Genomic DNA, 16,946 nt, shown 5'->3' on the forward strand with positions numbered 1-16,946 from the left:
CCACAGGTCAGAGAACAAGAGGCTTGCCACCATGTTGGGAGCAGCCGCCACCATCTTGGGAGCTCTGGGAGCAAGGATGGATTCAAGTGATTCTTGTGCCTTAGCTTCCCAAGTAGCTGGGACTACAGCCCTGCGCTACCACATCCAGCTAATTTTTGTATTTTTAGTAAAGACGGGGTTTTGCCATGTTGGCCTTTGCTAGTCTTGAACTTCCGGCCTCAGGTGGTCCACCTGCCTCGGCCTCCCAAAGTGCTGGGATTACAGGCATGAGCCACCACACCCAGCCTGACATCTTTGAACCTGGGAGGCAGAGGTTGCAGTGAGCTGAGATTTTTGGCCACTACCCTCCAGTCTGGGTGAGACTCCATCTTAAAAACAAAACAAAACAAACAAACAAAAAACAAAAAAACTCGAGGGTTATAGTTTACATTAGTATTCACTCTTAATGTACATTCTCTGAGTTTTGACAAACACATAAAGCTATGTATCCATCATCATAGTATCATACAGAATAGTTTTACTGCCCTACAAATGTCGTGCGCTTGGCCTATTCACTCCTTCCTCCTTCTCTATCAGCTCCTGGCAACCACTGATTTCTTCCTGTCTCCATAGTTTTGCTATTTATTTATTTATTTTATAATTTCAAACTATATTTAAAGACTATAGTAATGCAAACAGGATGGAATGTTCAAAAAATATACAAAAAAACAACCAATGGAACAGAAATCACTACTCACACATTTCAGACATGATGCAAAAAGATAATGTAAAAAATAGTTCAACCTAGAGTTTCTCAAAAGTATGCAGATATTTGTGTTTTCCCCAAAACAACGGAAAAGCAGTCCGATTGTGCAGTCTCTTTTATGCCATGGAGAAGACTTTTGGCTCTCACTGTAAACTTGAAAGAAGATCACCAAAGGGAAAGTAGAATCCTTAGAGAATTTAAAAGCATAAGACAGAAGATGCCCTATGAGAAAGCAATATAAAAAAACTCAGGCTTCCCAGACATTATTTTCTTTGGAACACAGTTTCCCAAATCACATTTTAAGGACTGGCTTTCTTCTTGACCTTTGGACTTCTCATCTGTGTCGTCTGTTGTATTCACTTTTGCTCCCATCTAGTGGGGCTTTGGCTACCGTCTCATGTCCCTTCATACTCCAAGGCTCTTTTTTTTTTTTTTTTTTTTTTTTTTTGGCTCTAGACAGGTGATCAGGTATGGCTTAGAGACAGCAATACACAGGAAGACTAGGTTTCTGTAGTCCACTAACATCACATTTCCATATGAATTCCGCTGTGCAGTGTCCAGGCATTGCCACTCCTCCAGAGACAATTCTATGTCCATAAATGTCAATGGTTCCATTTCTAGGCTTCCAGGGGGTCCAGGCATCTTAGCTGTGGATCTCCCAATACCTGCAGGTAACAGCCACAGTGGAGCCACAGAGGCTGGGCCTCTAGGAGCAGTCAGTTTTGCCTTTTCTAGAGAATTATATAATTGCAATTACTTAGCATATAGGCTTTTCACACTGGCTTCTTTCACTTAACAATATGCATTTAAGGCTCCTTCATGTCTTCCTGGCTTGCTAGCTCATTTAAAAAAATCATTAATATCCCAGTGTATGGATATACCATCATTTTTGGATGTAGATTATTAAAAGAGGTTTTCTACAAAAAGTACATTTAAAAATTGTCAGTTTAGTGTTTATGGTTTTCTTTTATGAGGTGGCCAGGGTGTGGGATAGGTCAACCTGTAGGTATAGTGCCCATGGAAACAGATGTGGGGGTGGAATGAGAATGATTGCTGCACGGAAAAAAAAAAAGAACAACAACAATACACACACACACCCCCCACCCCACACACACACCCACACCATCCATTTAAAATGGCTAGTATTAGGGGAAGAACAGTGGACCAAGAACAAGGGTGTGACTCAGTATGATTTAGCAGACACTGAAAATTTATTCATTCATTCATCACTGATTTATTCATTCGACACTGATTTACAGAACACCTGACTCTATGATGTCATACTTGGTCCTAGGAATGGAATAATGAACACAGCAGATAAATGGAACTGATAAATGGAACTTTCAGGAGAGTCAGGCATTCGCCAAAGAGTCACACTAATGAATATGTAATTACAATTGGAGTAAAGTGCTCAGAAGGAAGGAAAACTTGGCCTCTCTTGGAGGGTCAAAGAAAGTTCCTAGAGGAAAGGACACTTGAGCTGCAATCTTAAAGTTAACCAAAAGCTGACTTTGGAGATGGAAGAAGTTGCTGGGCCTGTGATCAGTTCAACCAGCATCTTGCTTAACAGCCCCTTCTCCATTGTCTTCTCCATGGGGCAACTCCCTTGTGGAATGCAGCTCTTGTTGGAATAACTGAAGCATACGGTGGGTGTTATCCTGTAATACCAACCCAAATTGCTGCCAAAGTATCTCCAAGCAATACAGGAAGACAGGAGGGCAATAGTTAATGAAGCTTTATTTATTTATTATTATTATTATTTTTTGCTACATCCTCTGTTTCCAATTTCCTCCAACACATATTTTGAGCAGTTATGATGTTTCAAATATGGGGTTTTTAAGATTAAATGAAATATGGAATCTGTCTTTGAGTCAACATATAATTGCATAATGCACTCTCTGACGGCAGCTCTCCCAGGGTCCTCTGGGGACATCAATGTGTCTGTTCATCCTGCAATATACATTGAGTGCTGTGTGCTGGGCCAGGGATGTGGAGATGAAAGAGACACATGATCCACCTACAAGGACCTTACTTTCTAGTGCAGGGGACTCTAAGAAAGAGACAAGAGGTAACAGAACTGTTTGGAAGAAGGCACTGTTGAAAGGCCTTGCCTAAAATCTGTTTTCCTTTAAGCAGAAGAAGTAGACCTCTTCCTATTTTACAGGAAAATCATTTATGGAAATGTATGTAACTATTTTAGCTAAAATATTCTCTTTCACTTAATCTAAAGCCTGAGATGATAAATTTCTCACTGTGGAAGAAGCCTCAGTGTCCCAGCATTGAATAAAGATCATTCAGCTTCCCAAAGTGGAAGTCAAAAGCCAATATGCAGAGGTCAGTCCAGCTCAGATGCAAGCCACATTGTTATTTATTTCCTGCTGTGGATTCTCTTGGTGTCTTGTGAAAAAAGATAGATATTTGGGGAACTTAAGTATCTTGGATTTTTCTTTTGAAATAAAGTCAACCACTGTCTGCCCTTGGTATGTTTGGTTGTTTTAAGTAAGGCTTTGTCTCAATGGCACCACCTCTAGGCTCAGCCAGGGCAATTAGAGAAAAGCCTCTGGGGCCTTGGAATGCATTTCCAAACAGGATTTCAATGTGGGTGAGATCTGACAGCTCCTCACAGCCTCTTGGTGCCCAGCAGATGTTCTGTCCCAACAACATAGGCTGACTCCAGGATGAGAGGACAGCAGGCTCAATGAAGATGTCCGTCTTTCCTCTCCTCCTTCCATCTGCCTTATCAACAGGTTGACAGGTGGGCATGGACAGTGGCAGCAAACCACCCACACCGTTTAGTTCTGCCCACTGTACTTTTCCATGAGGAGTCCCTCAAGGATGCAGCTCCCAGGCCTCCCAGCTTGTCTGCCTTGTTCAGAACGGTTTTTTGCTGCTCAGTGAAGCAGCTAAGAACTTGAGCTCTGGATTTTGACGAATCTGGCTTTGAAATCCAGCTTTGCTGCTAACTAGCTGTGGGGCCTCACACAAGTTACTTTATTTCCCTGACTTGCCTGTAAAATGGGTATAATAATAGTACCTATATATCAGAATCCCAATAGGAAATAGTAACAAATTATAAATGTGTGGAAGTGGTTTAGAAAACCACGAAAGATAGTGAGATACCCAGGGTTAGAGCAGCAGATCTGTGACTTTCTCTAAGCCAATATCTAAGAGGGGAGATAGAAATTATAGGAACCCAGAGAAGAGAAGAGGTACTTAGAAAAGCCCTCTTTGAGAAAAGCCATGGCTTTTGTCAGAAATGACCTTACAGAGAAGAAATATGACCTTATTTTACTTTCTATCTCCAAAATCCTGCTCTCCTGAAGCTCCCTGCTGGCCAAACCCAACAAGAAGCCAGAGGGCATGGGAGCAGGTGATACAGTCTGCACAGAGCAGCCTCCTAGGGTAGAATGTGACAAATGGAAAAGGGTGGAAATGGCTGTGGAGGGCAAATGGAAGACATCCAGCACAAACCAACTCATAGCCTTGCTGAGCTGATTAAATAATGTAATGACATTAAGGGCTTAGCACATTTCCTGTCACCAAGTATTTCATGAAAGTTAGCTGTGACTATTAGCATTGCTGTTTGTTGGATGTAAGTGAGTTGCCAATACTTTAGGGTTAAGGACACGAAACAGGACTTAAATGGAACAACAGAGGGCCACACATGTGGCCCCCACACAAACCCAGGTAATGAAAAGTTTGTGCTTCTTTTGGTATCCAAATAAAATTACGTTGGTGGCTGGGTGTGGTGGCTCATGCCTGTAATCCCAGGCACTTTGGGAGGCTAAGGTGGGTGGATTGTTTGAGCTCAGGAGTTTGAGACAACCTGGGCAATAAGATGAAACCCTGTCTACAAAAAAACCCCACAAAAATTAGAAAAATTAGCTGGGTGTGGTGGTGTGCACGTGAAGTCCCAGCTACGCAGGGGCTGAGGCGGGAGGAACACCTGAGCCTTGGGAGGCCGAGGCTGCAGTGAGTTGTCTTTGGGCCATTGCACTCCAGCCTGGGCAACAGAGTGAGACTGTCTCAAAACATAAAGAAAGAAAGAAAGAAAATGAAGTTTGTTTCTCCTCTCTTGAGAAATGCTCAAATATTTCTTCCACTCTTTTCCACGTCTTTCACCTGTACCATCTTTTCTTGTCTTTCCTGTTAGCATGTGAACATGCTGTTATGAAGAAAATGTCTTTTAAGCTACTATTTACCAATGTAAGTGTTCTCAAAAGAGTAAGGGTTCTTTGGGTTATTGGAGGGACAGGAAATGGGGCCTCCAAGTGCCAAGATGCAGTTATGTGTGGGGTGTAGACATGAGCTGTTAGCACCATGGGGGCTGATATTTTAGAAACAGGTCACTCCCGACCTTGGTATTAACAGACTTTCCACATGGTTATGTTTCTGCTCTTTACTTTCTGCGTGACCATGAGGAAGTCATATTACCTGAATTTCTGTAAATTGTAAATATTCACAAAAATATTCCACGGATTAAAAATGACATGAAACACATGGGTCTTTTTGCATGAAGAAGGTAACTTGCCTTCCTACTGCCTGTATATATTTTCTGGGCTGGGAGGCTGTCTGGATTGCCATGGGGAATAAAAAGGGGGGTCAAGAGAGCAGAAAGAATGGGAGGAAGAGAGATGCTTCAGATAGATAACCCCGTGGTCCTCTAGCCAAGGGACGTGGAAGAAAATGGCCAGAGAAGACAGGGCAGGGAACATATTGAGTTGAAAGGCTTCAGTGGGAGGCAGCATGGCAAAGGAGACAAGCACAGCCTTTGGTCCCATTAGTCCAGATAGGGTTGCCACCTAGTCCCACCTCTTATTAATATGAACTTGGATGAGCTGCGTCATCTCTTTGATCTTCAGTTTCCTTGTTTGTTACGGTGAGATAAGAAAAAGAAAATTACATATGCAAAAGGCTAGTGGATGCTCAATAAATGGCTCTTCCTCTTGAAACCCCTTTTATTTTATTTTACTTTATTTTAAAAGCATCCATTAATGCACCCATAATAGGGGTAGTTCACAGGATTCTCTGACTTACTAAATCAACACCAGCAGAAAATAGACAGTTCCCGGTTCTTCTACACTCAAGTGCCATGGCGAAGCACATCTCTGAAAATGTCCTCTAGGTTCCCCATTCCATGCACAGCTCCTGCTGATCCTCTCTCTGAAAAGCTGCCTTCCCGCCTGTCTGTTGCCATCAAATCTTCCCTCTCGTTTCTCCTTTGTCTGTCATTCTGTAAAGTTGTGTTCATATCTCAATTAAAGAGCTCATCACACTGTGATGCTGGGATCTGCCCACAGGCTCCCAGTTAGGCTGAACCCTCTCTGCAGGCAGCATCTGAGCAGACACATGTATAGAGCTTCCCGGTGCCAGTCACTGTGTCACTCTGCTTTCTATACATACCATCTCATTGAATCCTCACATCTGTACTGTTACCTCCACTTTAAGGATACAGAAACTGAGACATCCAAAGTTTTAGCGTTTAGCCTGGGCAACATAGTGAAACCCTATCTTTACAAAAATAGAAAAATTAGCTGGACATGGTGGTGCACACCTGTAGTCCCAGCTACTTGTGAGGCTGAGGTTGGAGAATCACTTGGGTCTGGGAGGCAGAGATTGCAATGAGCTGAGATTGCACCACTGTACTCCAGGCTGAGCGACAGAGCGAGACCTTGTCTCAAAAAGAAGAAGAAAAGAGTTTTAGCTTTTTACCTAAGGTCTCAAAGGTGCAGGTGGCACAGCCAGGATTCGAACCTGGTCCACCTGAAGAGTCTGTGTTTTTCTTCCCTCCACACTAGTCATGTTGGTATTAGCTCCAGGTGCAATACCTGCCTCATAGTATGTCTTTAAGAAATGCTTATTGGATTAGCTGAAATAAACACCCAAAGCTATACTCGGAAACTTTTAGCTTTATGAACTATATATTCTTATTTGAAGAAAATGGCATTTTAACAAATTTGAAGAGGTATAAGAGAAAGCCAGGCTTAACACTTAGTCATCTTGCTGTTATATATAAGACAATTTATATAGGATCCTTTTTACATGCAGAAAATTGCTTCACCACAGATAGAACATACAATCACATGCACACCACACCACGCACATGCTGATGTTCCTTTTCCTAGGTAGAGATAAACTGGGATCGCTTGGGGAGTAAGACGCCAGCACATCTCTCTGTGCTGATGTAAGGAAATTCCAATAACTCACATTTACAATGTTGCCTTGGGTGGGAAGCGGCTGAAGGCTGCACAGAGGGGTGATAAATGTTACCAGCAATGGACTTGACTGCAGTTTAACCTAAGGTCACTGGGAGGCCAGAGCAGAATCAGGGAAGGAATGTTGGCCCCTGGGGCCAGCTGAGCCGTGGGCAGGCTCCTGTCTCTGGGCCTTCCCATGCAGTCGAGCTGTGAGCTGTGACAGTCCTTAGCAACCCTGCCCTGTTCCTCCTCAACAGGAAGGGAACGATGTTGCTGCCAGGCAGGCAAGCAACCCCAGCGTGACCCTCGTTCCTCTTTGCTCACACAACCCACCTCTCTACTCATACAAAAGAGGCTTTCAGAACCTGGTTACCTAGAGTTGAACTTTTCAACAAGGCTTTTTGGTTTTTTTTGTTTTTTTTTTTCCCTTTAAGCTCCACAGCTAAAATACCAGATCTCGCTGTTGCTAAGATTAAGGATTTTCCCCTCTCTTTTCTCCCTCAGCTCAGTTTCCGTTGACTAGGAAAGACCAAGAGATGGATTACTGTTCCCTTGCCAAATGGAGAGGGGTGCTTGAGCATCCAGGGCTTTCAGTGGGATTAGACATTATTCAGGCTTGTGCTAATAGTCGTTATTTACTCCTCAGGCTCTCACGAAAGTCACCACATTTGTGTAGGTAACTAAGGCCTACCGAAACCACTCAGCCCTAAGTGCACACAGGAGAACCATGGAGTTGGAGGAAAAGGTAATTTAACATGAATATTTATATACTGTACAAACCACGTGCCATGATTCACTCAGCTTATTTTCATTTTATGCATTTTCTTCCCATTTGCAGTCTTTATTTATTGCAAAGTTAAGGCTGTTAGCAAAATAACACATTGGGGTAGGGTTTCTTTTCTTTCTTTTCTCTTTCTTTCTTTCTTTCTTTCTTTCTTTCTTTCTTTCTTTCTTTCTTTCTTTCTTTCTTTCTTTCTTTCTTTCTTTCTTTCTTTCTTTCTTTTCCTGCTTTCTAATGTATCTCTGGGAAAGTGAGCTAATATAGCAGCAAAATTGGGCACCACTGCTAACCCCCAAGAGATTGGCAGTGTTGTACTGAGCCTAGTATTCTTGCCAGGCCTTTACTGCAGATCACAGTGACCGTGTAAACCCTGAGGCCACAGAACGATGGCAGCTCACATTAGTCATCATTAGTAACATGGGTGACTTAGGAATCACCTGTGTCTCTGCTTTTCAAGGTAGGAATGTAAGTACCAACTTTTCTAGAGGGTTCACCGGGTGCAAAAGACTTGGGTTCATGGCCCAGTGTTGCTACCTGCTAGTTCTGTGGCGTTGGGCAAATAACTTCAAAATTCAGAGCCTCCATGTCCTCTTATATAATATAAAATGTACATATTAATTAAATTTTCTTCATAAAGGTAGGTGCATGTTAAAATGCATAGCATATGTATAAGTACCTAGCTTGACACATGACAAGCTTGAAATTTAAGTGTCAGCTCGAGTTAGACACGTGTAGTCCTAATAGTAACTCTGGAGGCTGATGAGGAACTGCCTGCCCTAAAGAGGTTAACTCCCTTCCTAATGCACATACTTAGTACATTTTGGAACTAGCTCTGCAGTGCAGTTTTGGTTCATTCCAAAGTGTATGGTCCATTCATGATGAAATACACCTCAGTATCTCTTGCTGTTTTTTGCTAGAGATATTTGAAATCTAGCAGTGTTGAGCGTTTTGGGGGCCTTGACTGGGATACAAATGATAAGAACAGGTAAAAAGACTCAGGTGGAATTTTCCTCATATCAATACCTGTGTAGAGTTTAACCTTTTTAGAAAAGTTGTATTAATGGTGTGATTCGTGGGTGAGTTCCATTTCAGCGGGAGCTACAATTCTCGGCAGTAACCTTTGCTGGTGCCATTACAGTCTTGACTGCTAGTTTACTGAGAAGCTCATCTCTCAAGCGCAAGGGAATATCCTGTCCAGCTCCCGATCTTATTTCCAAGAGAAACCAAGACACATTTGGTGTGGCCATAAGAAGGCCACCGGGTTGGTGAGGGCTGTGAAGACACACGCTAAGAGGGACAGGAGTTAGATTAGGTGTGAGAAGGCCTGATGTGAGAAGAAAAAGGATTGCACTTTAACCTCGAGGCTCCAGACAGCAGGCCTTGGACAATAGGTGTAAGTTACTGGGAAGATTTGGGTTCAGTGAAGAAAGAGAGTATTAAGCCTAAAAAGAGTTTGGAGATAGAATGAGCTCTATGAGGGCATGCGTTGTTTTCCGTACCTACAGCTGTGACCAATGGACTGAGAGGAAATTTTTAACCATGTTCTTCCAAGGAATTATGCATGGATAAGATAAAAAGTTCCTCCTTGGCCAGGCGCAGTGGCTCACGCCTGTAATCCCAGCACTTTGGGAGGCCAAGGCGGGTGGATCACAAGGTCAGGAGATTGAGACCATCCTGGCTAACACGGTGAAACCCCGTCTCTACTAAAAATTTAAAAGATTAACCAGATGTGGTGGCGGTTCCTGTAGTCCCAGCTACTTGGGAGGCTGAGGCAGGAGAATGGCATGAACCCGGGAGGCGGAGCTTGCAGTGAGCTGAGATCGTGCCACTGCACTCCAGTCTGGGCGACAGAGCGAGACTCCGTCTCAAAAAAAAAAGTTCCTTCTTACTCTGAGTTTCTATTACTGTGATATATATGGTTCCTATCGATTTGCAAAAGGTTTTCTTACCTCTGTTTCTTTCACTCCCTCATAAGCGGTTCATCAGCTGACCAACAAATAGCTATTTGCTCCTATTGTATGGCACTAGGTACCAAGTATGCAATAGGAAACAAGTATTGCTCTCAAGAACCTTATAGTCTTTTTGGAAAAATGGACAAGAAAACAGACATTTGTAACAGAGCATGGTATGGGCTATAAGGGGAAGGATAAGAGCACAGAAGAGGAATATCAGCCCTGCTAGAGGTGAGAGAAGCAAGGCTTCCTGGAGGAAGGGATATCTAGGATGGGACTTACTTGGAGCTGAATAGTGATAGAAACCTAGTAGGCAAGGCATTAGCATGGGCAAAAGGCTGGAGGCCTGAAAGAACAAGATAGGGTAGGGGCACTGTAAGCAGTTCTGTTTAGTTGGAGCAGAGTATTGAGGTGGAGACACAAGGAGATGCGACTGGAGAAAGAAGTCATTGTAGATAGCAAAAATAGCCACAATTGTTTTTTCCCTTTCATCGTCAGGGAAAGTCTGCTTTCTCATTTCATCCCTTCAATCTGAGTTGGCTATAGGACCTGCTCTGGCCATTGAGAAATTAGCAAACATAATGCAAGAAGACACTTGAAAAATGCTTGCAGACTGGGTGAGGTGGCTCATGCCTGTAATCCCAGCAGTTTGGGAGGCTGAGGCAGGCGGATCACCTGAGGTCAGGGGTTCAAGACCAACATGGCCAACATGGTAAAACCCCATTTCTACTGAAAATACAAAAATTAGACAGGCATGGTGGTACGCTTCTGCAGTCCCAGCTACTTGGGAGGCTGAGGCAGGAGAATCACTTGAACCTGGGAGGTGGAGGTTGCAGTGAGCCAAGATGGCACCATTACACTCCAGCCTGGGCAACAAAGTGAGACTCTCTCAAAAAAAAAAAAAAAAAAAAAAAAAGAAAGCCAGGTGCAGTGGCTCATGCCTGTAATCCCAGCACTTTGGGAGGCCGAGGCAGGTCGATCATGAGGTCAAGAGATTGAGACCATCCTGGCCAACATGGTGATACCCCATCTCTATTAAAAATAAAAAATTAGCTGGGCATGTGGTGTGTGCCTGTATTCCCAGCTACTCTGGAGACTGAGACAGGAGAATCGCTTGAACCCAGGAGGTGGAGGTTGCAGTGAGCGCTACTGCACTCCAGCCTGGGTGACAGAGTATGACTCTGTATAAAAAGAAACAGAAAGAAAAGAAAAATGCTTTCACATGGGAGATTCTTGCTACTCTTTCACCCCGACACTGACATTTTTATAAGTCCAAGGTAGTCTGCTGGATGGTAAGAGACACTTGCCTCAGTTTCTTGGTCATCCCAGCCTACAATCAGTTATTTTCAGAAATAGAGTTGTCTAGCTGACCTGCAATTGACCATGGATGCAGGAGTGAGCCCAACTGAGCTTAGCATAAGAACTGTCCAGCTGAACCGAGCCCGAATTGCTGATTTATGGTATTATGAGCTAAATAAAAGGGTATTATTTTAATCCATGAAGCTTTTGTGTGTGGGGTGGGAGTGGTGGGGGTGTTTGTTTATTTGCAGTAATAAGCTAATTGGTATGGCAGTCATGGAGATTTATGAATTATGTTTATGAATTTGGACTTTAATCCGCAGGTGTGTGGATATTTCAAATGGTTTAAGCCATAAAACTGGTAGTATCAGATTTGTGTTTTAGAAAAAATCACTGTTGGATACAGCCAATGAGATCCTGTGTGGTTAAGTACCTTGCAAGTTGTAAATAGGTGTGCAAATAGAGTTAATGAGTAAAAATTGTACATACACATAACCTGGAGATGCCTGGGACACAATTTCAAGGCAAACCCTCAGGTCAAACCTCTGAAAACATCCAGTAATGGCATGCTTTTACTAATATCACATCTGGCTATAAAAAAAAATTATCTCCCTAGTACCCTGCCTCTGATATCCAGCTGAGGGCCTAGAGGAACTGGCCAAAGCAGAATGGCCTGGAAAGATAGTCAGAATGCACTAAGACTATGAAAGTTTCACTTCTCTCAAAGAGAGACCTGGAACAGCAGTTCTTCAGGCTAATGTGGTTCCTGTATCACAGACCTGGTCATGGACTCTCAAAAAAGCCTTTTAAGAGATTCCCATAAGGAGATTAACAGAGACGCGCACAGAGATGAATGTGTTTCTTCTTTAAGGCATTATTTATAACGTGAAAAAGTGAATATTATAAATATCCAGCAATAGGAAAATGATAATATAAGCTTTTATACAACTAGATGGCTGAAAACTATGTAAATGTTATAAAGTAGTGTTTTCAGGATGACTGCAAAGAAAAAAGTTACCATTTTAGCAAAATATGTATAGAGTATGGGAGAGATAAGTTTTCCTCCAAAATCCATTCTCCTCTTTTAATGACAGAATTTAATTTTTTAAAATAATGGAATTTTTAAAGAATAGAATTCCAGACTTTTAGCTGGACACATGGCTACACAGCTAGAAACCTCGTTTCTCATTCTCCTTGGCCGCTGGGGCATGACCATGCATCTGAATTCTGGACTGTGGAATGTGACCAGGAGTGATGTGTGCTATTTGCAGATTGTCTCCAAGTAGTTGGCTGCTGGGTATTATCATGAAACTGAATTTTGGACCATGGAGTGTTTCATGCCATTTCCAGATTGCCCCCAAGTATTTGTGGAAATGTTCACACATTTATCTTGTCCCTATGTATTTGTGAATGTATTCACATATTTCTTTTGCCCATTCTTTACCCTGAAGGTTGAGTTGCAGATGTGATTATGGCGTCCTGGAAGATATATCTTGGACCCAGAGCTTATCTAGGGAGTAGTTGTGTCTTGTGTTGGTGAAAGTGCTGAGCAGAGGGAATGGCTCACCAAAGCACAAGTTACCCATGAGCTACTGTGTGTTGAAGGGACATTCATTTGAAGGTCACTGCTAGGTGCTCAGGTGCACAACACAGAAAGCTCACACACAGTCTGCAGCAGGGTAATGGAAAGCCAAGTCTTCACACTTTTAGCCCAGCATCTTATATCTTAGATTAACTGGGGCATTGTGAAGACTGCAAGTGGTTTGTTTCGGGGTCATTTTTTCTTTTGCCCATTTCTGCCATCTCTGTTGACTCTGGGCTCTTCTGCCATATATATATATATATGCAATTATGGAAGCCGAGAAGTCCCATTATATGCTGTCTGGAAACCGGAAAACCAGGAAAACTGATGGCATTAAATCCAAGCCCAAATGCCAGAGAACTAGGAGCTCCAATGTTCGAGGGCAGAAGAAGATGCATGTCCCAGTTCAGAGAGAGAGAATTCACCCTTCTTTCACCTTTTTGTTATATCCAGGCCGTCAATGGATTGGATAGTGCCTGCCCACATTGGTGAGAGTGGATATTTTTACTCAACCTACTGATTCAAATGCTAGTCTCTTCTGGAAATAATCCTCACAGACACACCCAGAAATAATGTTTTACCAGCTATCTAGCCATCCCTTAACCCAGTCAAGTTGACATATAAAATTAACCATTACACCCTCCAAAATATTCTTATTTTGAATATTCTTATTTTGAAAATTCTAGCCCCCCGTACCTCAGAATGTGATCTTACTCTTTAAAAGGATCCTTGCAGATGTAATCAAGTTAAGATAAGGTCTTAACTAGGTAAACCTAGGCAATACCATTCAGGACATAGGCATGGGCAAGGACTTCATGTCTAAAACACCAAAAGCAATGGCAACAAAAGCCAAAATTGACAAATGGGATCTAATTAAACTAAAGAGCTTCTGCACAGCAAAAGAAACTACCATCAGAGTGAACAGGTAACCTACAAAATGGGAAAAATTTTTGGAATCTACTCATCTGACAGAGGGCTAATATCCAGCATCTACAAAGAACTCAAGCAAATTCACAAGGAAAAAACAAACAACTCCATCAAAAAGTGGGCGAAGGATATGAACAGACACTTCTCAAAAGAAGACATTTATGCAGGCAACGGACACATGAAAAAATGCTCATCATCACTGGCCATCAGAGAAATGCAAATCAAAACCACAATGATATGCCATCTTACACCAGTTAGAATGGCGATCATTAAAAAGTCAGGAAACAACGGGTGCTGGAGAGGATATGGAGAAATAGGAACACTTTTACACTATTGGTGGGACTGTAAACTAGTTCAACCATTGTGGAAGACAGTGTGGCGATTCCTCCAGGATCTAGAACTAGAAATACCATTTGACCCAGCAATCCCATTACTGGGTATATACCCAAAGGATTATAAATCATGCTGCTATAAAGACACATGCACACGTATGTTTAGTGTGGCACTATTCACAATAGCAAAGACTTGGAACCAACCCAAATGTCCATCAATGATAGACTGGATTAAGAAAATGTGGCACATATACACATGGAATACTATGCAGCCATAAAAAAGGATGAGTTCGTGTCCTTTGTAGGGACATGGATGAAACCGGAAACCATCATTCTCAGCAAACTATCGCAAGGACAAAAAACCAAACACCTCATGTTCTCACTCATAGGTGGGAATTGAACAATGAGAACGCGTCGACACAGGAAGGGGAACATCAAACACTGGGACCTGCCAGGGGGTGGGGGGAGCGGGGAGGGATAGCATTAAGAGATATACCTAATGTAAATGACGAATTAATGGGTGCAGCACACCAACATGGCACATGTATGCATAGGTAACAAACCTGCACGTTGTGCACATGTACCCTAGAACTTAAAGTATAATAAAACAAAACAAAACAAAAAGATAGGGTCATTAGGGTGGGCTGTAATCTAATATTGCTGGTATCCTTATAAGAAGGCATGTAGACACACAAAGAGAAGATGGGTGTATGACACAGGACACAGAGATTGAAGCATAACTGTGGCAAGCGAAGGATTGCCAAGGATTTCCAGTAAGCAACCAGAAGCTAGGAAGAACCAGGGAAGGATCTCCCCACATGAGCCTTCAGAGAGAGAGCATGGCCTTGCCGACACCTTGGTTTGGACTTCTAGCCTTCAGAACTATGTGATAATAAATTTCTTTTGGCTTAAGGTAACTAGCTTGTGGTGGTTTGTTATAGCAGCCCTAGGAAACTGATACAGTCTCTCTGGGCAGCCTATGTCTGTGAAGAAATGGCCACAGTAGGCAGAGCTGTCCAGGCAGTGAGCATATATAGGACTCTGACCCCTTACCGAGGGCCCTGGGGAAGTGATCAGTTGGCCTGGTTGCAGCCCTGACTTACAGGGTTCCTTTAATCAATGAAGTCAGAATGGGCCAGACAAGAAAAATTACAAGATTCATTATTTAACACTGACTCCTACCAGGGTTGTGGGGAAAATAAACACATCAATAGTACTTAGAAGATCTTTCTGGATGGCCAAGCTAATAGAATGAGCTGTATTCTTCATGTTCTCTTTCATGGTATCATTCTTTTTCTGCGACAAAACTCCTCCCAAATTGTACCTAGAATTCCTGAGAAAATGGAGCTAAATAGATAAATGTGACCATCAGCACCCAAAAAAAAAAAAAAAAAAAAAAATCACATAACTTCATTTGCATGTGATATTCTCATTTAAATTTCATTACCATAAAGTGGGGGTTCTATTACCAGGGCAACCAATAATAGAAAATGAGCAGTATGGCTTTGACAAATGACTTACTCCACTTTGGCTGATTCTTATTGTGTTCTTGGTTACCCTCTTGCTTGTGATTAAAAGAACACAAACCATTCCATAGTTTTGTCTTTTTCTCACCTTGTCTGGCTTTTCTCTTTGCCCAGAATGTTACTCCTTACCTTCCAGTTAAATCTGATTTGTAGGTAGAGTTTCTACTGAATTTGCTAATTTGTCTTTTTTTATTTCTTCTAGCTGAACTTGATGTTGTTTTTCCTTCTCCTGCTCAACAGCCTCTCCCTCTGATAAACACTCCCATGACTCCCAAAGTGTCCGTGACCATGTTCCCAGTGCCTGACATCCAGTCACATGATCTATATGGCATGTCTGGAGGTTGAATTTCTGCATGGCTATGAATTAACTCCATGACCATGTGGTAAATTTTTCAAAACTTCCAGGAAGCAGGCTGCTTATCTGTAAAATGAGATGCTCTACTTTATGAGAGCTAAATTTGACAATGTATTTGAAGCCTGATGCATATAGCCTTTGTATTACTTATTTATCTAATGCTGCATAACTTAGTAGCTTAGAGCAGTAATATCCTTCACAGTTTCCGTGACTGAGGAATTCAAGAGTAGCTTTGCTGGGCTGTTTAGGCTTGGAGTTTCTTGTGAGTTTGCAGTAAGATATTGGCTGGACCTACAAGTATTTGAAGGCTTGATGGCAGCTGGATCATCCATGTTGAAGGTGGCTGTCTCATATGGCCCAGTCACATGGTGCTGGCTGTTGGTGGTAGACCTCTTTTCTCTTCACGTGGGCCTCTCCATAGGGCTGAATGGATGCCCTCATGGTTTGACAGCTGTTGCACCCCAGACAGAGCAATGAGAGAGAGACAGAGACAGACAGAGAGAGAGAGAGAGATAGAGAGAGAGATGCTGAATCCTTTTTATGATGTAATCTCTGATTTCTCATAACATCAGCTCTGCCACATTCTTTTTGTTGAAGGTGAGTTACTAAGTCACTAAGAGCCCGCATTCAAAATGAGGGATTTAGCTTCCACCTTTTGAGTGGAAGAGTGTCAAAGAATTTACAGGCATATATTAAAGCCACGACAAACTCTTAATAAATGTCAACTTTTAATATAAATATAGTAGTATATATTTTGGGGATATATATTATATATGTATACATGTACAAATATTTATATATATATAATCTGTATATACAGTCTAGCTGTATCTGTATTGGTGGTAAAAAAAAAAAAAAAGTACTCTTTTTAGAATTTATTTTATCTTGCTCTGGTACCCTCTTAACCACTGATGCTGAGGAGTGTGGTGGAGTGGTAGAACAAAAATTTAGTAACTAAAAAGATCAATCTCTTCCTTTTTTAAAAAACAGTTTTTTGGCTGGGTGCAGTGGCTTATGCCTGTAATCCCAGCACTTTGAGAGTCTGAGCAGGCAGATCACTTGAGGTAGGAGTCTGATGCCAGCCTGGCCAACATTGTGAAACCCTGTCTCTACTAAAAATACAAAAATTAGCTGAGCATGGTGGTGGACACCTGTAATCCTGGCTACTTAGGAGACTGAGGTACGAGAATCTCTTGAATCTGGGAGGCGGGGCTTGCAGTGAGCCATGACTGTGCCATTACACTCTAGTC

At 42.3% G+C, this 16,946-nt stretch overlaps 1 long non-coding RNA gene across 1 annotated transcript in view; it reads left to right on the plus strand.

Annotated features, from left to right (window-relative positions):
* LOC119624864 (uncharacterized) overlaps positions 1–16,946 on the plus strand; it is a 292,341-nt gene that overhangs the window by 26,486 nt on the left and 248,909 nt on the right. Inside the window, exon 2 of the long non-coding RNA XR_012093754.1 lies at positions 7,589–7,687. This is a non-coding gene — a long non-coding RNA (uncharacterized lncRNA). The remainder of the gene's footprint in view (positions 1–7,588; positions 7,688–16,946) is intronic.

Source organism: Chlorocebus sabaeus, chromosome 8 (genome assembly GCF_047675955.1).
Source record: "Chlorocebus sabaeus isolate Y175 chromosome 8, mChlSab1.0.hap1, whole genome shotgun sequence".
Taxonomy (NCBI): Eukaryota; Metazoa; Chordata; class Mammalia; order Primates; family Cercopithecidae; genus Chlorocebus; species Chlorocebus sabaeus.